This window comes from Tamandua tetradactyla, chromosome 11 (assembly GCF_023851605.1).
Source record: "Tamandua tetradactyla isolate mTamTet1 chromosome 11, mTamTet1.pri, whole genome shotgun sequence".
In the NCBI taxonomy this organism is placed as follows: Eukaryota; Metazoa; Chordata; class Mammalia; order Pilosa; family Myrmecophagidae; genus Tamandua; species Tamandua tetradactyla.
This window is the reverse complement of record NC_135337.1, coordinates 80,084,170-80,091,560: the sequence shown is the minus strand read 5'-3', so window position 1 is coordinate 80,091,560 and position 7,391 is coordinate 80,084,170.

Sequence of the window (7,391 nt, the reverse complement as noted above, 5' to 3'; positions counted from 1 at the left end):
CACCAGGTCGGGGTTGGCTCCCACCACAGCAACTTATGGGCTCTTGGTTCTGGAGGCCAGTGCCCAATGTCAAGTTCTCACCAGGCTGTGCTCTCTTCTGGAGACTGTGGGGTCCTGGCCTCACTGTCATTCTTGGGGTTCCCTGGCTTGTACCCCTGCCTCTGACACGGGGCTTTTCCTTCTGCCCAGTTGTCCGTGCCTCTGTCTAGGTTTTCTCTCCTTAAGGACTCCAGCCATCTCAATGAAGGCTCACCTTGACCCCACTTGGCCTCACCTAAATAGGATCTTCAAAGATCCTATCCCGATGAGTCCACCCCTTACCTGATAGTAATATCCACAAAGGCCCTATTTACAGATGGGTTCATGCCCACAGGAAGGCAGGCAAAGGCTTGAACGCATCTTTACAGGGGACTGATTCAATCTCCAACGATCACCACAGCCAAAAGATGGAAACCATCCAAGTGTCCGTAGACAGGTAAATGGATAGACAGGTTGCGGTCCATCCACCCAAAAAATACTATTCAGCCCCCAAAAGGAATAAAATCCTGGTATACATGACAACACAATGGGCTGTGAGGACATCATGTTGAATGAAAAAGCCAGATACAATAGGACAGATACTGTATAATCTTGCTGATATGAAATATCTAGAATAAGCAAATTCACAGGGACAGAAAACGGTTACCAGGTGCTGGTGGGAGGGGAGAAGGAAGAGTTTACTGCTTCGTGGGTTTCTCTTTGGGGGCATGGAAAAGTTCTGGAACTAGATGGTGGGGATGGTGGCACAAATACTGAAAGTACTTCATGCCGCTGAACTGTTCACATGAAAACTGACTAAAATGCAAAACAAAACAAAACAAAACAAAACAAAAAACAAAGGTGAAGAAAGGAACAGAATGTTTACTCATCTGTCTCCCTCGCTGGAATGAGAGACAGATAGGAACACGGTTGTACGCCTTGATTTTTATCTTGGGAGCCCAGCTCAGTGGCCCAAGAAGCTTCAGAAACTCTCTTTTGCTGTGTCCCACCCTCCAGATGTCCAGAAGCCCGAGGCAAGGGAGATTTCAACAGAGGGGCAGCGCCAGGTCCGATGTTCTCTGGGGACACAGCTTTTGGAAGAGATGGGTGAAGTTGGACAGACACAGCCTGGTAGAGTGACCAAAGAACAAGGAATGCTCAATGTGTATTTGCGGAATAAGGAGAGAAAAAAATGCCTGGGCTTGAATGAATTTCAAACATTTTGCTTGTTACAGCTGTATTATTGTAACCTGTTATTTTGATGTTTTGTGCCCTCATCCAATTTTCAGAATGAAACAACACTGATATGTAATTAGAGATTTTGAGCAATGAGTCAGGAAACCACAGTTCTCCTTTTGAGTTAAGCAGTGCAAAAATGTACCACAGAGGGGTCTCCAGCTGCCAAGGCTTACACTCATTCTGTGCCAGGGGGCACCGTGAGTGGCCTAGAGGCTAGTTTGCCCCATTTCTATACGAACCAACTCATGCAAGGAGAGGCTCAAACACTTGCCCAGGGTCATGCAGCTCTAAGGGAGACCGATGAATGGGCAACCACAGGTGACAATCTACTTGTAAGGGAACAGTGGTCAAGCAAGGAGGAGTGAATGGAGCCAGGAGGGGTTCTTTCTTCTAGAAGAAAAGGAAGCTTCGTACCTTCTCTATACAAATATCCATTTCAGTTGCCCAGATATCTACCAGCCAGAGAGATACAGGTTCTCACATATATACACACACCAGGCAAATGCAGCAAACTGTTAAAGCGGGTGGGTCTGGGTACTTGGGGTGCGGGTGGGGGTAGGACTATGTTGGAGTTCTCTATACGGGGTTTGCACTACTTTTATAACTGTCTGACAAGAATTTCAAAATAAAAAATTTAAAACTACACTCAGACACACAACACACCGCTAGAGAAAATCGGAAGCAGAGTAGTTAAAGTAATAAAAATGCGAGTATGATGTGTTTGAGTGCTTCCCCTGCTTCCACTGGCTTTGTAAAATCCCTGCACATGGACTCTGGCAGAGCGCGGATGAAATGCCTCCAGAGAATTTCTATTGAACATTCTGATCTCTCCAAAGAAGCAGACTTCATGTTCTGCTGATTCTACTTATCTTCCTCGCTTTGCAGAAACTCTCTTTGCATATGGCTTTGTAGATTCTGTTTAACTCTTAGAACAGTGGGCTTCACCCAGAGCCATTCTGATCCCTTTACACACAGCCCCGGGGTCCCGGGCAGTGCCTGGTGACATTTTTGGTCATCTTAAGGTGGAGGAGCAGTTAGTATTGAGCAAGGGCAGCCCAGGGACGCTGCTCAACACCCTCCAAGGCCCAGGACGCCCCCACCCCAGAGAATGACTCAGTCCTATGTCAGCTGTGGCATGTGGGAAACCTGTCCTAGAATGAGAGTGAGTGAGTGCCTCTGGGTGTGTGTGGTACTTTGCACAACACCGTCTCATTCCGTTCCTGCAATGACCCATGAGGCAGACAGAGGAAACACCCTGGTTTTATAGGAAACAGGCTCAGGGAGGGGGAACTGCTTGTTTGTCCAAGGACCCTTGGGTCCTAACTGGCTGGGCTGGAGTCCAAACCCTGCAGCCACCTGACTGGCCTCCACACTCCATGAGATCTGAGTCCTGACACCCCAAGGGTCAAGCACCTTGGTCCTCCTAAAATGCAACCTCCTGATCTCACAGCCATTAACTTCTCCCCCCAGAGGTGGTTAAGTCACGAGGAGTGGGTCACAGACCCCCCAGGCTATAAAAGCTGGACTCCAGCAGCCTTGGGTTGTGCCCGCAACGAGGCAACTTAAGTGTGTAAATGCAGTGAAGACACGCAGTGCTGAGTGCGTGTGTCTGCTTTTGTTTCTGTCTAATGGAAAACTACATCCATCGGCAACCGTTTCAGGAAAAAAAAAAAGGTGAAAGAAGTTAGACACACAGGTCACATATTGTATGATTCCACTGGTATAAAACATTCAAAACAGGCAAATCCATGGGGATAGAAAGCAGACTGGTGGTTGGCAAGGAGGGGGCAATCAGGGGTGATAGATAAGGCATGGGGCTTCTTTCGAGGGTGATCTACTGTAAATACACTAAAAACCTTTACTTTAAAGGGGTACACTTTATAGTAAGTCAATTCCATCTGGAGAAAAGGGGCTGTAGGAAAAAACTGCTGTTTCGTGTTTGTGAGGCAGGTTAGAGAGTTCTAGTCAACTCCTGAAGCCTCTCTGTGATGGTGTTATGGGGTGCAGCGTGTCCCCACAAAATGATGGTGTTAAGGGGTGCAGCATAACCCCCCCAAAGACATGCTTGAGTCTTACCCCAGTACCTATAAACAGGACCTTATTTGAAGATAGAAATAATTAAATGAAGTCTGACTGGAACAGGGTGTGTCCTAAATCCAACAATTGGGGTCCTAATGAGAAGGTCAGACAGAGACAGATAGATGAGGGAGAACAGAGCCGCGTCGTGACGGGGACACACGGGGAGAAGGCGGCTGTTACTGGATGGAGGCAGAGCATGCAGTGACACAGCCCCAAGCTAAGGAGTGCCTGGGAACATCAGAAGCCAGAAAAGGCACGAAGGACTGTACTTTCAGCTCCCAGAACAGAGAGAAAATCTCTGATTTCAGCCATCCAGTTTGTGGTATTTTGCTACAGTGGCCATGGGAACAAATACAGACGGCAACAAATTTTCACCTCCATTTCTGGGCACCACAGAGACCCTCTCCCAGAGAGCCTGCTAACAACTGGGAGACCTGAAGAAGGAGACAGGGCCAGAGTTTGGCAGATGTACAGCCTGTCCTGGAACCAACGGCTCTTAGAAACAAAACAGAAGGGCCTGCTGGAGATCTCCCGCCCCACCCCCATTTCTTTGTTCTGAAGAAAGCAAACCACAAAAAGGTGAATTCACTTCCCCAGCTAGTAGGGTTCAGAGTCAGAGTCAGGCCTGTTGGAGCCCAAAGCTAAGAAAAACAAACACAGGCCACTCAAATGCTAGTTTTTGCTTCCAGAGCCTGGGTCCTTTCCTTAGGATATAAACCTCTACGAGTTGTGTAACCACAGTCCCGCTCTGTATTTCTGTTCTAAATCAGGGGTCAGGGCTGCATCTGGCCAGCCACTGGTTTGGTGGTGGCGTTTTTTTATAGCAGCCTGCGAGCTAAGCATGGTTTCTATACTTTCTAGTGGTTGCATTTTTGATGGTTATACTAGGAACTGCATGATGTTCTCGATTTTGCCTCTTGACCCACAAAGCCTACAGTATTTGCCACCTGGAAAGTTGGCCGACCCATGGCCGACCATGCACTAAAGAGAGGTGTGGGTGGGACACCAGACTGGGTCCTGAAAGGCTGTCACCACAGTGGATGTACTGTCTTAGTTTCCTGGGGCTGCTGTGACAAAGGACTGCAAACTGGGGGGCTCCAAGCAAAAGACATTCATCCCTTCACCGTTCTGGAGGCCAGAAGCCTGAAATTTTGGTGTTGGCAGGGCCATGCTCCCTCAGAAACCATAGGGGAGGGTCCTTCCTTGTCCCTTCTGGCTTCTGGTGTTGCTGCAGTGCTGGCATTCCTTGGATTACAGCCGCAGCACATCACTCTCCGCTCCCATTGTCACAGGGCCGCATCCCCTCTTTTCATAAGGACCTCAGCTGCTAGACGCAGGGCTCATGCCCTATAGTCTGGCCCCATCGTAATTTAATTCCATGTGCCAAGATCCTGTCTGCAAATGAGGTCACAGTCACATGTACCGGATGGGCTGAGTTTTGGGGCTAGGGGCACTCTTCAACTCACTACACTTACCTACTCACTTAGGAGGAGGAATAACGTGTCAGAAACCGGACCTCACTCAGGCCTCCCACAAACCTGTGCAAGCAGGGACCATCCCTCCATCTTACAGGGGAGGAGACATAAGCACCAGCTCCAAGATCACACTGGGCCTTGTGGGAGGAGGTGGGGGGGGTCTTCTTTCCCTCTTGGGTCACCAACATGGGTGCTGGCTAAGAGTAGACTACAGAAAGAAATCTGATCTGTAGAGTAACTGCTGCCTTCCCTCCTAGGCTGAGCTGGGAGGCCTGGAAAGGGTGATGAATGACCTACCAAGGGGGCCACCAAGGGGCTGAGAATATTCAAGGGGGAAGTCACGCTCAGTCTGACTTGCTTTCAGTTGTTCCAAGGTTCCCCACTCTTTCGAACCCCAGGGTCTTTGCACATGCTGTTACAGTGGAACTTACAATTTTGAGGCAACTCTTGCTATGTGTATATCGTGTGCTTCATGGACTTCTTGCGGTGCATTGATGTGATCTCCTCTCAAATATCAGCACCACCCCCTGCCCCCAAATGACATAGTTTTGTTCCTGTGCTGCACAACTCTACACAGCTACCACCTAGGCTATGGGCTGGCACATATTAAATGCTCAGTAAACACGGCATTGAGCAGTGAGAAACACAACATTTTGTGTAGAGGAAAATCCTCAGGTTCTGGAGAAGCAGACCTGAAATCTCAAGTTACAGAGTAAGAGCACTGAGGCTGCAGCATGTTGCCATAGCTAAAGTTTTACTGGCACACAGCCACAGGCATTCCTTTACCTGCCCTCTATGGGTACCTCTGCACTACAACAGCAGAGCTGAGTAGCTGCAAAAGATACCGCCTGGGCTGCACTTCTAAGACATTTCTATCTGGCTCTCCACAGAAGGGCTTTGTGGGTCCTGCTGTGGGGAAACCCCACCCCTAGTCCCAAGCCATCCACTAACAGAGCCCATCCTCTAACATGGAGGTGGGGCCCCATGGCTTGTTGAAGGGCAGCCAGAGCCTCCTGGGCCTGAAAAATGGAAGAAGAACCAGGGGGTTCTCTGGAAAGACAAGTCTGGAATCCAGATGCCTTGAGTCAGCTGTCAATGCCCAAGGCCAGCTCTGTGTCAACTCTCCCCTTGTATCTTCTGGTTACAACCAAAAAAAGGCACTTTCCTCTTCTGTAAAATGGGATAATAAGGCATCCAAGAAGGGCTGTTGGAGAATCCAAGCGCCTAATGTAGGGTTTCCCACCTTGGTTCTGTTGAGATTTGGGGCCAGGGCCGTCCTGGGCACTGTGGGGTGAGCAGCCTCCCTGGGCTCTCCCCACTTAATGCCAGGAGCAACCCCCACCTCCAGCTGTGTCAACGACAAATGTCCCCAGACATCACCCAGCGCCCCCCTTGGGGCAGAATCATCCCTGGGTGAGGACCCCTGGGTCAGGGGAGTCCACTGACTCCCAAGAGACCCTGTATCCCATCATCATCCAACCTGCTGACGTCCTAGGAGGCTGCATACGTTTAAATATACAAACTGAGTGGGGAGGGAGAGAAAAGGTGAACCCCAGAAGCTGGGGGCTCACCCTGTTTTTTTTTTTTACATCTCACCCTGGTGTATAGTGTAAGCTAGGGGTCAAATTCAAATATCTTTCCAGTTAATTAAAGCAGAGTCTCTCCCCCTCGGCACAGCTGATACTTGGGGCCAGATCATTCTCTGGGGTGGGGCTGTCCTGGGCATGTGGGGTATTGAGCAGCATCCCTGGGCTCTACCCACTCGACGCTAGGAGCACCCACCCTGCCAGGTGGGACAACCAAAAATGTCTCCAGACATTGTCAAATCACCCCCAGTTGAAAAATCACTGATAAACACTAAAAGAAAGGCCCTAAGTCACTACAGGTCAGGTTTTTCTGGCCAAATGACCGTCCTGTAAGCATAAGGAAAATCTGTCTGTTTGCAGAGTATTTTTGGATTTCATAATTGTGGAAAACAGATCAGGGATCCACAGTTATGAAGCAATGACCTGAATGAAGACAAGGGTCCAACATAGTCTTTGCCAAAGGGGGTTCATAATGCACCGCTGTTGCCCCGCCCCTCACTGAAGGTGGGGTGGGGAAGGAGAAAAAACAGGCAGCAGCAGCTCACAGACCTCACTTCCACACCCGGCTCTGAAGACCAAGTCTTCCGCCCTTCAGAAAGTCGAGCCTACAACACGGGGACTGCGCTTGTCTGCAACGGCTACTGGGCACTTGGCATCTTTTGTACAATCAAGACTTGTAGGGGTTTTGGCTGCTGGACAAAATTCTCAAAGGCCTACTCTTTCTCTGAACAGCAAGAGCTTTCAGAGTTCTCAGAAACCACAAGCTCAAGGCCCTGGTGTGAAAGGCGAGGCGTACAAAAGTGAGACTCCTGGCCAGGTGAGCTGGAAGATGCTGGCTGAGGTCTCTGGGCTGGCTCATTGCTGGCCAGCTCTCATTCTATAACTCCACCCTCCATCTTTTCACTCTATCATTAAAAATAAATAAATAAATCAGCCTCAATTTCTTTAATTTTCCCTAGGGCAGAACTGATCATCCAAAGGAAAAAGTGGAACA